This window comes from Pseudochaenichthys georgianus, unplaced genomic scaffold, assembly GCF_902827115.2.
Source record: "Pseudochaenichthys georgianus unplaced genomic scaffold, fPseGeo1.2 scaffold_448_arrow_ctg1, whole genome shotgun sequence".
NCBI classification, from domain to species: domain Eukaryota; kingdom Metazoa; phylum Chordata; class Actinopteri; order Perciformes; family Channichthyidae; genus Pseudochaenichthys; species Pseudochaenichthys georgianus.
In genome coordinates, this window is record NW_027263013.1 from 44,239 (window position 1) to 59,991 (window position 15,753).

General features: G+C 43.3%; 1 long non-coding RNA gene across 1 annotated transcript in view; it reads left to right on the forward strand.

The window, feature by feature from the left end:
* The first annotated feature begins 907 nt into the window (after positions 1-907).
* The window catches only part of LOC117442632 (uncharacterized), a 138,311-nt gene continuing 123,465 nt past the window's right edge, over positions 908-15,753 (forward strand). The window contains exon 1 of the long non-coding RNA XR_004551537.1: positions 908-1,329. This is a non-coding gene — a long non-coding RNA (uncharacterized lncRNA). The remainder of the gene's footprint in view (positions 1,330-15,753) is intronic.

Consider the following 15,753-nt stretch of genomic DNA (forward strand, 5'->3'; position numbering starts at 1 on the left):
GCGCTTTATTGGAGAGTGGCACCGGAACTGCAACATGAGACAGAATGACTCATCAATTATTAATGAAGCCATTCGTTAAGACTTTGGTTTATAAATCCGTTTGAGATAGTCATACTAGTCATACTCCCTCAGAGAGAAGTACTCAGATCTGAAGTACTCTGTGACAAGTTCTGTATTCAAAATATACAAAAAGTCAGGTAAAGGTAATACAATATTGGCATCAAAATATAGCCTACTTAATGTAAAGCAAAAGTAGTCGTTGTGCAGATTGATCCATTTCAGAATAATATATATGATATGTTTTATAATGATTGATCATGAAAGTGTTCTCAAAGCTGGTGAAGGTGCAGCTAGTCTGAAGTACTTTGTAGACTGCAGGGTAGCTGGTGGATTTACTCCAGGTGGAACTAAAGTCTGATTCAACACTTGATTATATTTCACATCATTCATCCAGATCTGTAAAGTAACTAAAGTTATTAAATACATGTAGTGGAGTAAAAGTACACCATTACATAAAAACACAAACATTTCCAAAATTGGGATCAGTAAAGTACTTCTTATATTATCTTTATCTTATACCTCTGAATTGGAGTAGAAGTACAAAGTAGCATGGAAATACTCAAGTTAATAAAAAAAAAATCTCAAAAATGTACTTAAGGGCAGTACTTGAGTAAATGTACTTAGTTACTTCCAGCAATATTAGCCTACTTTCCCGTTGATAGCGCCCTTAGAGATAGACATACCGAGAGAGAGTTAATGCGTGTTATAAAAAGAGAGTTCCCTCATCATTATGATCTCCATTACAGCGCTGCTGCTGATACTAATGAGCGCTGTGAGAGTTGTGCATTTTAGATGTGTCACATGAACTCCCATCCATCTGCCGTCAGCAGGCGGGAGAGGACGACAGGCTGCGGGTATTTGCAGCCAGATCAAAACGCAGACAACAACACAGAGCGCGCGGGGGGGGGGAGGAGAACATTGTTATCCTGCTGCACGAGGACATCATCTCCTTCTCACCGGGGGAGTGCGAGTGGATATCTATTCAATCGGAACGGGGATGTCTGTAAAACTTCATATATGCTGTTCCTCAAACTTAGAGCAGGGAGCGGATCGATCTGCCCGCCAGTAGCGCGCACAGAGCGGCGGAGCGGGGCGCGCATCGTTTTTATTTACGCGCAAAGGGGAAAAGAGTGCTCAGACAACACCGGGACTCCTGGACGATGAGTGGAAATTACAATTGGAATTACTGTTGACATGAAAACTACAATGCATTGACCATCTACTGCTTCTAATGGAGGGAGGGACATTTTGAACACGCCTGATAAGGAGGTAAGAAGTCGATAATCTGTCCTGTGGGTGTGCATGACGCGGTAACTTGGTTTCACAGTTGGACTCCTCGGCGTGTTCTATGCATAATATATGTTGCAGCAGCGCACTGGTTAGTGTTCCTCGAAGTGTCTGATTCCTTCCCTTGTCTGTCGCCGTGCTGCCTGGATGCCCTATTTAGCTGAAGTGGACACCGCGCAGTGTTCATCAAACGGAGTGCAATATCATCGCTGAGAATTTCAATTACCCCCCCTTCGTGCAGCACCCAGGGCAATGATAGAACATCCTCCAGACACACTGCGCCCCTCCGATCCAACACATCCCTCCGCTGCATGCAGCCTAACTTATTGTGGCCAGCCATACAGCGTGAGTGGTCATTCAACATCATCCGTATTATCTCCAATATCAAGCAATAACAGATTTGAACTAGTAAAAGTTAAGCACAGTAGTTGTATGTGTGTGGAGACTATTGAAATAACCATTCTGAATGGGAGACATGTTGTGATTTAATGTGACATGTTGGTATCACAGCTTGGTATAATGTGTCAATATAAAGTCTCGGAGAGTGTGCATATTTGCAGATGCAGACAGCATTTACTCGGTAGCGGGCAGATGATGGATTGTACAACACATGGAACTTGTTCAGTGTCCCTGTGATGATCACTCCGCTGATTAAAAGCCATCAGACTGCAGCAGGTGAAGCGCCCGGGGACAGTCTCCTGCCTGATCATATTTGCAGCCTGATTATAGTACAGTGTGCATATTTGGAATTCATTCGCCTTTCCTGGCTTGGGGACTACGAATTGTGCATGTGTGTGGCCTTTCATCAGACACTTCACAGTTCACGACTTTGACTTTGCCCATGCTTCATGTTCAGGATTGAATAATGCATGGCCCCTGTACGACCCTCTGAGTGGGGCCGCAGCCAGAGGGCGGCTGGCTGGAAGATGATTATTGTGCGGTAGAGGATCGGGGGGGAGGATGAGGGTGTGCAGCAGGCGGTGTGGATTCAGGTGAAGTAACACGCCAAGTGAGGAAACCTCCGCCACCAATCCCACTGTCCACTAAGGGATGACCTTTGCCTCGCGCAGATTATAGCCACTCTCTAATTGGTTTACCATTAACCCTTCCAACATATATTTTGTTGTCATGCTAGAGGTGGCAGCACTGTGTCCTGTGCAGTGGTGTAGTGGCCGTTGGACGCGGGGGTACGCCGTACCCCCACTTATTTGGAGCATGATCTTTTTTGTAATAGTCTAATAAATATAAAATCATTGCCAGTCTTATCAGTTGCAAGTGTGTATTTGTTGTAATAATGACAAAAACATAATACATTTCACAGTAATTATAATAAAAAATAAAAACGATTTCCTTAAAGAATTATGATTAGTCATCACGCTCGTGACCCCGCGTCAGTGACACACCCACGGCCAGTTTACCGCCCGCCGATTTTGCGGCAGCTCTTTCCCTCAAGAACGCTAACGAAAAAGCTCTATAATGGCAGGCAAACATTTTTTACTTGACTTATTTTCTAAAAAGAATATAATTCACAAGAAGAAAGAGTCTAGCAGCACCGAAGCTACAAGTGAAGCTGCTACTAGTACTACAGAAGAGCCGCCTAAAGACGTGGATAATGCTAGCTAACGTGCACGTTAGCTGCGCTAGCAACATTCCCCTGGCTAGCTCAAGCTCACCTTTCCCAGAGGTATGGACGGAGGAGATGTGGCGGAGGAAACAAGAGATATACCCGTGGATAGACTGCAAAGCTGGGAAACTGGGCTGCAAAGTTTGTTCATCCATATCTGATGCATCAGTCTTCAAAACGCAAGGTGTGTGTGTGTGTGTGTGTGTGTGTGTGTGTGTGTGTGTGTGTGTGTGTGTGTGTGTGTGTGTGTGTGTGTGTGTGTGTGTGTGTGTGTGTGTGTGTGTGTGTGTGTGTGTGTGTGTGTGAAAAAAAAGCAGCGCTGTCTGCTTATTTGCAATGTAGGCTAGGCCTAATCAGAATAATTTCCAGTCCAGATTCAATGTTTGCATTTTAGGCTATATATATTTTTCGTTTTGTTTATTTAATAAGTTAATTTCAGGACAACTTTGGGAATTTTGTTTGTTTGTTATGAGTTTTAAATAGATTTTGAAAGTGGAGATGGAGAGAGAGAAAAGCAGCGCTGTCTGCTTAGTTGCAATACTGTAGTTTATGCAATTTAGGCCTATACATTGTTTATGTAACGTATGTGCCAGTGTGTCCATGGTTTTGAGTCTGTGTGTGTCTGTTGAGCGCAGCGCCGTCTGCTTTTTGCAGTACAGTAAGTAAAGTAGGACTAAGCATACCGGTAGTTTCTGTGGACCTGTCTGCCCGTTTTGTGAGTGCACTGCGCGCGTGCGCACTTGTTTGGCATTGTTTGGGATGACCTAATTTAAAATAGCGTCCCCCCAGTAAAAAAAATCCCCACTACACCACTGGTCCTGTGAGTGTGTGTGTGTGAGTGAGTGTGGGAAGGGGGTGGGGGTATTAATCTACCTCGTCGCCCATCACTGAGTTCCAGGCTCCACAGTGAAACATGTGTCATGAGAGACCGGAGTAATTCAGTTTGAAATATTGCAGTATTGCAGTGTCGTGTCAGTATGAGAAGCTTTAGGTGCACACATTTGCTTCTATAGGTGCATAACCCAAAACGAGGAAATTAAATTCAAAATTAAAACAAGCAAGAATCATTCATATAAAAGAACAAAATTACCATATTAACAAAATAAACTCGAAAAATACTTTCATATACATATAAATGTAGAATGATCGAGGGTCGAGTATATTTTATTACTCAGGTTTATTCAGCAGTAAGTCAAGACATTACAGTAGGCAGACGCATAACAACTGACAGGCTTACTCTAGCAGTACTAGTTAGTAGTTATTTAATTTTAAATAACTGTAAAGAGTTTCGACAGATTAGTCGCGGCAGCATCCTGTAATATAAACAACAGTCAAACTGTGATATCAAATGTTCATTCAGTCGTACTGACCAACCAAAAGTGTCCTATGAATACAGGTTAACTTCACAGATTATGTTGATAAAGATGGGTAACCAATACCTTCAGTAGTGCTGTTACAACATAAAATTCAAGATGCAAGTTTTCTTTTCTAAACATTGCAGCAGTAATATCACATGTGTACATAACATTCACAATAAACAGAACTCAAAATTCAGCAGACTCAGAGTCCAACTGTGTGTCTCTCCCCCAAAGGCCATGGGTGTTTTTTTCTCATTCACCCCCAGAGGTAATTGTGAAACACCCAAAACACTCCTGTCTACAAGTCCAACCTAGTGGCCGGCTTACTGACACGGCCAGACCTGGTCTGAACACGTCCTGGTGTTGGTGTATGGGTCGTCACCTCACTTGGTTTCAGGGTAACACACTCACAGAAATGAATCGTGGTAGAGTTTATTTTTAAGCATTTAAATCTATTTGATTTTATTGAAATACTCATATTTTTTAAATGTATGTATTGAAAATAATTATAATCTGTATAATTCCTGTCGATTCTAAAATATATTGAATGTAATTACTTAGAGGTTAAACAATAGCATCTCTGGTGTGTTGGCGCGTACAGGCTGGGAAATCGCCACAGCACTCTCTGCTGGTGTTAGTGGGATGTGCAGGTTGGGAAGTTGGTTCTGCCCGGAGATGAAGTCGGTTCCGCCGCAGCACTGCACCTCCTTGTGTGTCAATGAGGTAAGACCTCGGAGTAACACACCCTTTTGAGACGATTGCTGGTGTCTTCCAGGACTTGGTGTAGACTGTGTCTCCTGGCTGTAGAGCGGGTAGATGCCTGGCACCGTGTCGTCGGTTGTAATAAAAGGCTTGTTTTGCTTTCTCACTCGTGTCCTTTTGTTTGACAATCTGTCTGTTAGGTCAAGGGTTTTTCAAAGTGTGGGAAGGTGAGCCTCCCCTCAGAGAACATAAGAACAGCCCTGCCCCCCCTCCCAATTATTATTGCTATTATTATTATTATTATTATTATTGTTGTTGTTGCTATAATGCAGGGGTATTATTATCCAGTGGAATGCCCTTACCTACTGGCCTAGTTAAATCAAAGTGGTTACTTTTTTTTGGCTGGGCAGTGTAGTTTTACACACCGTCTGATTTGACTTTCTCAGGACTTGAAACAGTGTTTTGGGGGCAGACCCCCTCAAAGAAGAAAATATATTTACACACGTAAGGTCATCATCTTAACAGTTTGTTATGCTCATCGAGTCATCCGAGAGCAGAGCATCAAGTTGGAATGCCTATTACAGCTGAATGCGGCGGTTACCGTCTTGTTCAGCAAAACGCCTCACAAACGTATTAAGATCTAAAGCTTTACTGCGTTTTGATTCAATGCTGAGTACAGCCACACTGACAGTCTCTTCTCTGTCAGTGTCGACCGCAGATACCTCATTCCTTCAGTGCTTGGGTCCGAATGCTTCTCGTTTTGAGCCGTCCCGTTCAAATGAAATCGCCGCCAATCACATTTCCTCGCTCACGCCAGGGCCGGGGGAGGGGTGACAAGGCTCACGTCTTGTGCTGCATTCACTTGCACTCGGACATTAAGGATTTTCTCTCATAAATACCCGATGAGCCACAACTTTTATTTCAAAACAAAGCTGCCAACTGGGGTGGCAAGGCTATTTTTAGGGTGGCAGTTGCCACCCCATGCCATCCCGGTAGATCCGCCCCTGCTTGACTGGTACTTGCTTTTGATCAAAGTCAATGCGGAAAACCCGCACTCACACAGGTAGGCGGAGGTGAAGGGAATGAGCACGTTTACAGCCTTTTTGGCGAGGTGGGGGAACTCGGTCTCCACAGACAGCCAAAAGTGTGCAAGTGACGTTTTCTGCCAGACACTGTCTCCTCTTTCACTTTAGGTAACTTCACAAAAAATCGATCCATGTTGCCGCTCGCATAAAGTTAGCTGAAGTTAACTAGCTAGATTTCACTGTTTCTCATAATTTTTTTCTCACGCTGCGCCAGGGGAGGCGCGCCTCACACTTTGAAAACCGCTGGCCATTTAGGCCGTAGATTGTTCTCGAGTGTCGGGAGCGTCGTTCTGATCTTTCTCCCCATTAGCAGTTCTGCTGGACTGACTCCCGTGGTAGTACAGGGAGTGGATCTATAGCACATAAGGGCTATCAGTGGATCTTCCTGACGAAGGATTCTCTTAGCGGTCTGTACTTCTCTTTCTGCATGAAAGCCGTTTCCTAGAGGAGGTTAGGTCCCCCCCCCCACTTGAACCATGTTCACATGGATAGGATACTAAATACTTTTGCACACATCTTGTGTCCATATCTTTCTGTGTTGGTGGTCATGCCACACCGTGCACATGCATGCATGCGTGAGTCATGGTGAGATATCTGGATTAAGAGGTTGCTTTTTCTTTGCACAGCATGAAAGAAAGGCGAAATGAATGGGCTGTGATTTTAGTTGTTTTAAGCAGAGGTTGAGTTCAATCATTTGTACGGCCCTCGGAGGAAGATGTAAAAATTGAAAGGAAAAAGGTTCCCCACCCCTGCTGTAAATAATAATAAAAACCCTTGATTCGTAACTTAACATCTCTGTCTCCTATTGATCTGAGTATATTATAAAGAATAGCAGTTAATTGAAGCATTATAGCACAGGCCTTTGTCAGATGGTTTATTACGCTGTTTCTTTTCTGCTTCGAATAGTTCTCTCTTTTTTCACCATACCTGTGTTTGCATCACTGATTAAATAATAAATACAAATAAATTACAATAAAATGACTGTTGTTTAATCTTCACATCTTGTAATCATGTCTATAATTTTGAGCATCAAGTTATTGAAAAGTATCGATAAGAGTATCGAAAAATACCGGTATCGATAAAATCCTAACGATACCCATCCCTAGTAAGTCAAGACATTACAGTAGGCAGAAACATACCAACTGGCGGGCTTACTCTGTAGTCAAGCAGTACTTCCCATGCCGTAAAGCATGTCGCAACACTGTGGTAACAGCCATAACTCTGTATGCATGCATATATGACCATAAAGTGCTGAGGCAATTATTCAATCTTTTATCAAAATCATGATGGTCTTGTGCAAAGTCCATATTCCAGTATGCACCATATTTGGTAAAAGCAGAATGTCAAAATATAAAAATAAAGTTTTGAGGTGCTGCAGATTGTTTTAAGACTTATTAAAAAATGAATTGCGCCATAATCATTTTATTATATTTGGTAGTGACTTATGCTTTCAAAATAATCACCCCTCCAATATTGAAGGTCATATTGTAATTGAAATACAAGTCACAATAATTGCAATTAGTTATTTTTTTCTAAATCCCAGTACATGCTTTACCTCCAGCTGATCACGTAGGATCTAGTAAATACTGTTGTCAGCATACACTTGATTATCTTTGCTGTGTTTTTCTTTTTGTATGACAGTACGATACCTCTCCGGTTTGTGGGTGGTGTTTGTGTTTCTACATGTCCTGTGAGCTGTATGGCAGTTGTTCTCTGGGCTCTCAAATAATACCTTCTCTAAGCAGCCCTTGGGCCTCTCAGCGGATCTGCTGGCTATAAATAATGGCACATATGTCACCGTGCTCTTGGCTGAGTACACTAAGCCCAATCCTGAGCTCCATAGGCACCAGCCGAGAGCTGCGTCTCAGCCTTAACTGAGACCTGGACACAGCACACACCATCCACATCCTTCTGTACCTCTCCGTTATGGCTGCTCGTTATCAGTCTCTCCGGCCAGTCCCTGACTCCGCCTCCACTCTGCTCCCTGTGCAGAGATGGATGAGCAGCATTAGTAGCAGCTTGTTTGTTTAACAGTGAGAAGTCTGGGAGAAGTCCAATCAGTGTGAGCAGCAGGAGACAGGAGCGCCACTCTGGGACAGTTTGTTGAGTCATCAGCGCTTCAGGCAGCAGCACAGCAAGTCGTGCACATGAATTATAGTTTGTGTGACTGACCCCCTGTTAGCCAGTGATGCGATTGACAGCCTGTTTACTCCCACAAGAAAGCAATAATAAAGTCTTATGGCTAGGACATGTGCTGTGGCTGGAAGTGTGTGGTTTTGAGTGCAAACAGTAAGTGCGTCCCAATGTGAAGTCATGTTCAAAGCAGAGCCCGGACGATGCTCTTCGAAAGGTCGACAAGTTGAGTGTGGACATGGTGGACACTTCTCACGCTCAACTTCTGTGACATACGTTAATACGACAATCGATTGCTGTTGCTTTGGTCAACACAACACCGTACAACTAACACAAGTGTGTGTTCACTATTTTAGTAACCTACCACTATACTTGAGTCGAAAAGAAGCCAGCCCTCATATTGTAGGGATATTTGAGCAGTAATCATTTGATAGCGCTAACAATCATTCTAGCTAGCAAAGGACAATGTTATGTCGTGCCGACCAAGTCCCCATACTGGTTATGTCGTGCCGACCAAGTCCCCATACTGGTTATGTCGTAACGACCAAGTCCCCATACTGGTTATGTCGTGCCGACCAAGTCCCCATACTGGTTATGTCGTGCCGACCAAGTCCCCATACTGGTTATGTCGTAACGACCAAGTCCCCATACTGGTTATGTCGTAACGACCAAGTCCCCATACTGGTTATGTCGTGCCGACCAAGTCCCCATACTGGTTATGTCGTAACGACCAAGTCCCCATACTGGTTATGTCGTGCCGACCAAGTCCCCATACTGGTTATGTCGTGCCGACCAAGTCCCCATACTGGTTATGTCGTGCCGACCAAGTCCCCTTACTGGTTATGTCGTAACGACCAAGTCCCCATACTGGTTATGTCGTGCCGACCAAGTCCCCATACTGGTTATGTCGTGCCGACCAAGTCCCCATACTGGTTATGTCGTAACGACCAAGTCCCCATACTGGTTATGTCGTGCCGACCAAGTCCCCATACTGGTTATGTCGTGCCGACCAAGTCCCCATACTGGTTATGTCGTAACGACCAAGTCCCCATACTGGTTATGTCGTGCCGACCAAGTCCCCTTACTGGTTATGTCGTGCCGACCAAGTCCCCATACTGGTTATGTCGTGCCGACCAAGTCCCCATACTGGTTATGTCGTGCCGACCAAGTCCCCATACTGGTTATGTCGTGCCGACCAAGTCCCCATACTGGTTATGTCGTAACGACCAAGTCCCCATACTGGTTATGTCGTGCCGACCAAGTCCCCATACTGGTTATGTCGTAACGACCAAGTCCCCATACTGGTTATGTCGTGCCGACCAAGTCCCCATACTGGTTATGTCGTGCCGACCAAGTCCCCATACTGGTTGTCGTAACGACCAAGTCCCCATACTGGTTATGTCGTGCCGACCAAGTCCCCATACTGGTTATGTCGTGCCGACCAAGTCCCCATACTGGTTATGTCGTAACGACCAAGTCCCCATACTGGTTATGTCGTGCCGACCAAGTCCCCATACTGGTTATGTCGTGCCGACCAAGTCCCCATACTGGTTATGTCGTGCCGACCAAGTCCCCATACTGGTTATGTCGTGCCGACCAAGTCCCCATACTGGTTATGTCGTGCCGACCAAGTCCCCATACTGGTTATGTCGTAACGACCAAGTCCCCATACTGGTTATGTCGTAACGACCAAGTCCCCATACTGGTTATGTCGTGCCGACCAAGTCCCCATACTGGTTATGTCGTGCCGACCAAGTCCCCATACTGGTTATGTCGTGCCGACCAAGTCCCCATACTGGTTATGTCGTGCCGACCAAGTCCCCATACTGGTTATGTCGTGCCGACCAAGTCCCCATACTGGTTATGTCGTGCCGACCAAGTCCCCATACTGGTTATGTCGTAACGACCAAGTCCCCATACTGTCCCAGGTGCAAGGCGCCTTCTGTCCTTGCACTACGTGCGCTAGATTAGGGCCAAACTATTCATTTAAATGTGATAACATTTCAATAAAGCTATACTTTTCAAGTCGATTAATTGAAAGTTAATTGTGTATCTCAATACCAATAAAATAAATAACTACAAATCCCATTATAATCATTTTAATATGTCTTTTGATGAATGAAATGAATACAAGAATAACGATGCAAACATTATAATGTATTCCCATTTTAAGTCTAGACCATTGTATACATTATTGTAAACATTCATTATTTACTTAGGAAGCAGAATATAGGAGATATGTGAATTGAATATAAAACACTGAGTAAATAGTTTCAAATGTCAACATGTTAACTAACGTCTAACTAACTTGAGGGTGTGACTCAAGAGGGGGTGATATGTGAGGGAACATGTCCCGACCAGACTGTTGTAGCTGTATACTAAATTGTAAATGATACTAGATTAGGCTGGAAGTAGCTCAGTCTGCAGGGACTGGACCCGGGAACCGAAGGGTCACCAGTTCACCAGTTCGGCCCAAAGCACTGTGTGTGGACTGGCAGCTGGAGATGAGCCTCTTCACCTCTCGGGCACTGCTTACTGTGCCTGACTTTAGGTGTCCTGAACCAAGGCGCCTTAACCCAAACTGCTCCCTGACGCCGTGCAACATGTCAACCTCTTCGCTCTGCACGCCTCCATGAAACAATTCATGTGTTTGTGCATGTGGTTTATTCAGACCTTATGTGCACGTGTGTATTTGTACTGTAAAACTAAATAGGGAAAACCTGAATATCCCCTTGTGGATTAATACAATGTTGTCTTCTTCTTCTATCCACATTACTGATACACATATATAACAAATCTCACTGTGTTAATAGTTTGTAGTTTGTAGAAAGAAACAGTTTACCCTACAATATTGTTGCAATATTTCCTCCATCTGCCCATGCCCATAAATGTACCAACATTCAGTCCAGTGTCAACAGACCTGAACAACCACTGACTCAACTCGATGTCACCGTGTTTCTGCCCACTGGTGATGACTGACTAGTAACCCAGTAACGACCCTTGTCTCGGACCAGACGTAGCCTTGCTGCTGCAGGCTAGAGAGGGGGCGTGTAGCTTCATTGTCACCGTTAGCCTGAGCCACCGTTGGGACGCTCAGTAAGGAGGCAGCCACTGAGTCAGTTACAGCAGCCGGGCACCGGGCTGGAAGGAATACGAGACTGAAGGTAGAAAGGGCAATGCACAGCGGGACTCCATCTACCCCCCCCCCCTCCTCTCTGGATGACTCTCATCTGTTGCTACGGACTGCTGCACTGTCCCCTCGTTTGCCATTGAGTCTGCCTCTCGCTGAGCATCCCTAAAGCTGGGATTATAGAGCCATGCCTGCCAGTTCTTTCGCCTCAATTTTGTCCAAGAAGAGCTGTATGAATGGATATGTATGAGAGTCAAGTGTTCATTCTCCTGACGGATCTGCCTGGGACAAAGTGAGTGTGTGTGTGAGTGTGTGTCCTTGGCAGGCTGGGAGGAAGTAGCATGCAGCATGTCGGGGCAGCTGAGCCTTCTCTAGGTGGCGGAGGCAGCATTTGGGTTGGAGCTGCCCATATGCCCTCCACCTGCCTGAACTAACACACAACCATCTGGGAGAGATTAGCAGGCCATGCTCCAGTGTGCACAAAAGGACTACACTGTCCTTTTGAAACAATCAAGTCCAAAACATTTGCTTTTTGATTACCTCAATATGAAATGCCAATAAGTAAAAGAGAACATTAATATCGATAAGATGTTTTTTACTCAAGTGTATAATGTGAGACAACAGAACAATGTGACCAAGATATTTAGGATCAGAAATGATTGTATTGATATGAAAACCTGCCTTTCACTCAGCATATACCATCTGATCCTTTACAACACATACAGTATGCTCTTTTTACTTACATTGTAATCTACTAGTAATCCACCAATGTAGAAATGTAACATTAATCCTGTTCGGTCTCCTTTAATGCAACTGTTAAGGGAATACAGTTACCTTTTGTTTTGTATCCTGATTACGTAATCCTTTTACACGTAACCCGTTACTCCCTAAGCATGTACCTTTTTTACATTTTACATAAACCTTTAATCAGAAGGTCATTGGAAATGTAGTCCAAGTGTAAATTGTAGTCCAAGTCAATAAGAAAGGGATTAGCCGTTCATCTCGATGCCGCCATGGATTGAAAGAAATACCGCCTGCTATGATCACTGACGTCTGAGTGCACGTTGGTGACTTCTTCTTCAACGTGGCCACGGTTTCCAAAATGTTAGGGAAAGCAGAAGTGGGGGCGGGGGCGGGGGGGGGTGTGAGCTGCAGTGGCTTTGACACGCAGCTTATGGAGGCATTTAAGACTTTAAAACCCTTCTTACCCATTTGCCTCAAATTGTGTCATTATCACACTTTTTCCTCTCTTAGTCCAAACTGAGTGAAATCTGCTCACACGGACACGATGCACATCGTTTTAGATTCACAGACTGAAGCGTTGCCAGGATGTAATAAGTCCTCGTGCAGCAACATTATTTCAAATGTTTCGCCCTTCATTTGTCAGAGGAAAAAATAACCATCCAAACGTGCTCTTGTCCAGCTGGGCTGATGAAGCCAATCTTGATCCGACTCACGGCCATGGAGCCATGTTGACGATTGATTCATCAATCAATCAAATACTTTATTTATTAAGGGGACATTTGGTTTAGAAACGATTAGAACAAAATAAATACATACTTACATTGAAAAAAACTGAAATATTGACTTTAATCAAATAGGTATGTCAACATATTTCACATAAGTATATTAGGTTAGTTTAAATAGGTTCAACTTAATATTATTATCTTTGGTCTCTTCGGTCTGCATCCTCTGTGTCCTTAAGATTTCAGTGTGGATAGACGTTTTTAAGACCTCTAGCTAGCCGGCTTCTGCATGATTATCACCCTATAAAGGTACAGGTGTTGTGCCTGTGTTTTGAAACATGTTGCTGCATGAGGCCAACACTGAAAAAACTGTCGATAGGGACTTGGCTTGGCAACTGGAAGGTCACCAGTTCAAGTCCCGGCAAGACCAAGTGCTACCGAGGTGTCCCTGAGCAAGGCACCGTTCCCCACACTGCTCCCCGGGCGCCGTGCATAATGGCAGCCCACTGCTCCCAACACTAGGATGGGTCAAATGCAGAGAAACCATTTCCTCACAAGGGATTAATAAAGTATATCAAAATCAAAAATAAATAAATAACTGAAAGTTGACTTTAGTGTAATGTATTATGCGAACACATTTCACATAACTGTATAAGGTTAGTTGGAGGAATAATATTAATATATTTTGATTTATTGCAAGCAATTATATAAATCCGACATTCAGTACCACCAAATGAAATGATTGTTTTATTTTCTAATGATTCACCTTTCAAATCAGGCTTCTTATATTCAATTGTTGAATAGTCATCTATTTCTGGTCAAACCTAGAAGAAAAGAAAAAAACAATCTATTTTGCCATGGGAAAAAGATAAGCATCAACAAACCGTCACAGCAGCTGATCCTCCCCACTGACGAGGAGACGCTGAAGTGACCTCAGTGTAAACACAGGTGTGCACCAGGCCACCACCACTGGCACAGAGAGAGGGGGGGGTGAGGCTCTGGCCGATGCTGAGCTCTGTCTTGGGGACTGTCTGGCTCGCAGAGTGCTGACCTGCAGAGCCAGGATTGGGTTGGCCATAGGAGAAGGGATCAGTAAATGAGCAGAGCGCTGGCAGCGGGCCACGGACTCCACAGACTCAGGATCAGCTGGACACACATCGTTCACATGCACTTCATTTCATAGGACTACAATTACAATAACACACTTCATTATTATTCATTATCGATACATCTCATTTTCAACCTAACCTGTTTCTCCAGTTCCCTCAACTGATGTTGTTATAATTGCATTCATTGATACTTGAAAGGGGAATGCTGCCAACGTCATTTCAACATGTGCAACCAGAACATCGTTTGTTCCTTTCATAATAATAACACTAGATCATGGACCCTGGGATGTGAATTTTCAGCTTATTCATTTTTAAATTAACTTTATGTCATCGTATGATATAAAGTGAATTTAAATACTTTATTGTAAATTATACAATAACGTATTTCAATAAATATATAACATTATATTATATTGTTGTTTTCTATCATTTCCTTTATTTTTGACGAATTTGACTTTCCGTCTGAGAGGCTTTCTATTTCGGTTGATCATTGAATTTCTTAATTTTTTAATTTTACTTATTTACAATGAATCTAAACCAAAATATCATTAAAGATAAGCTAATATACAGTATATACATAAGGTTATTGCTACAGTACAATTGGATAGAATGTATATGTATACCTAGTTGCTAAATCAAACAATGAAATAATCAGTTATTCAGATAATTATTAAATTATCAAATATTTATTAATTTGTACAATTATGAAGAATCACTATGGCCTATTTGCAAAATGTAACAAAATAAATCAAAGTCAGATGTCTTCTTTCTAACTGTGAGCGTAACTAGCAGCACATAAATAAATAAATGCCATCTACAATAAACATGTTTGGGACCACTTCCCCACACAGTATACCACGTACCGGCCGCCCTCCCATGCCACCCTGGCATGACCTCATGCCCCCCCTTTGCCACCCCATTTAAAATGTTTTAGAACCAACACTGCCCCACATTCTATATCATTTAAGGAGACTTCAGATTATCCAGTCTAACAAGAAACCCTCTTTGTTTCCTGAAACGAGGTCACACCGCTGTGGCAGAACAATCAGTGAGCAGGAAAGCTTTTGAGAAGTCATCTTTTAATCAGAATATACTTTTCTCATCTGCACCGCTGTGCTCCCGCTCTAAATAGATCACGAGGCTGTTCCCTCTGTGTGAACATTCAGTGTAAGCAGCTTATTCCCTGGCTGGAATTGCTATTTCTTAAATGTCTAATATCTGCTTAATAACCTGCGTTATTTGTCTTGGTGGGAAGCCCTGTGGGACATGGGCAGGAGGGAACCGAGATAAGAGATAGAGACTTCGAGCTGTGTCAGTGGAGTCAGAGAAGCCGTTTGTCAGCTCCAATATGGCCATGAAACGTTAAACTCTAAGCCTTCAGTTTTTACGACAATCTCAAGTGTTGTATCATTTTTCTCTTCACTTTGGCCAAACATGCATTGCCTCTCCTCAGCCGTGTGGAGACAAATGGCAAGACATATTCCATTCAAATGAGAAGATATGTGATGAAAGAGTACAAATGATGCAATACAATACCAAAATCCTACTGTATTTAGTGCACGTAAGACAGTACACACAAAACTATTAGGGCTGTACCCGAATATCCGCATATCCGTTCGTTGGAGTAGGCTACTATTCGCTACTATTTTTTTTTGTATTTATTGAAATCTCCAATATCAACGTAAGAGCTTGCCCTCTTCGGGGGGTGCTAACACTTAACCATAAACATTATCGTTTACTTTCTCCGTCTTTATATGTAGATATTATTATATTACTTTTTCTCCTTTAATCTCCGTCAC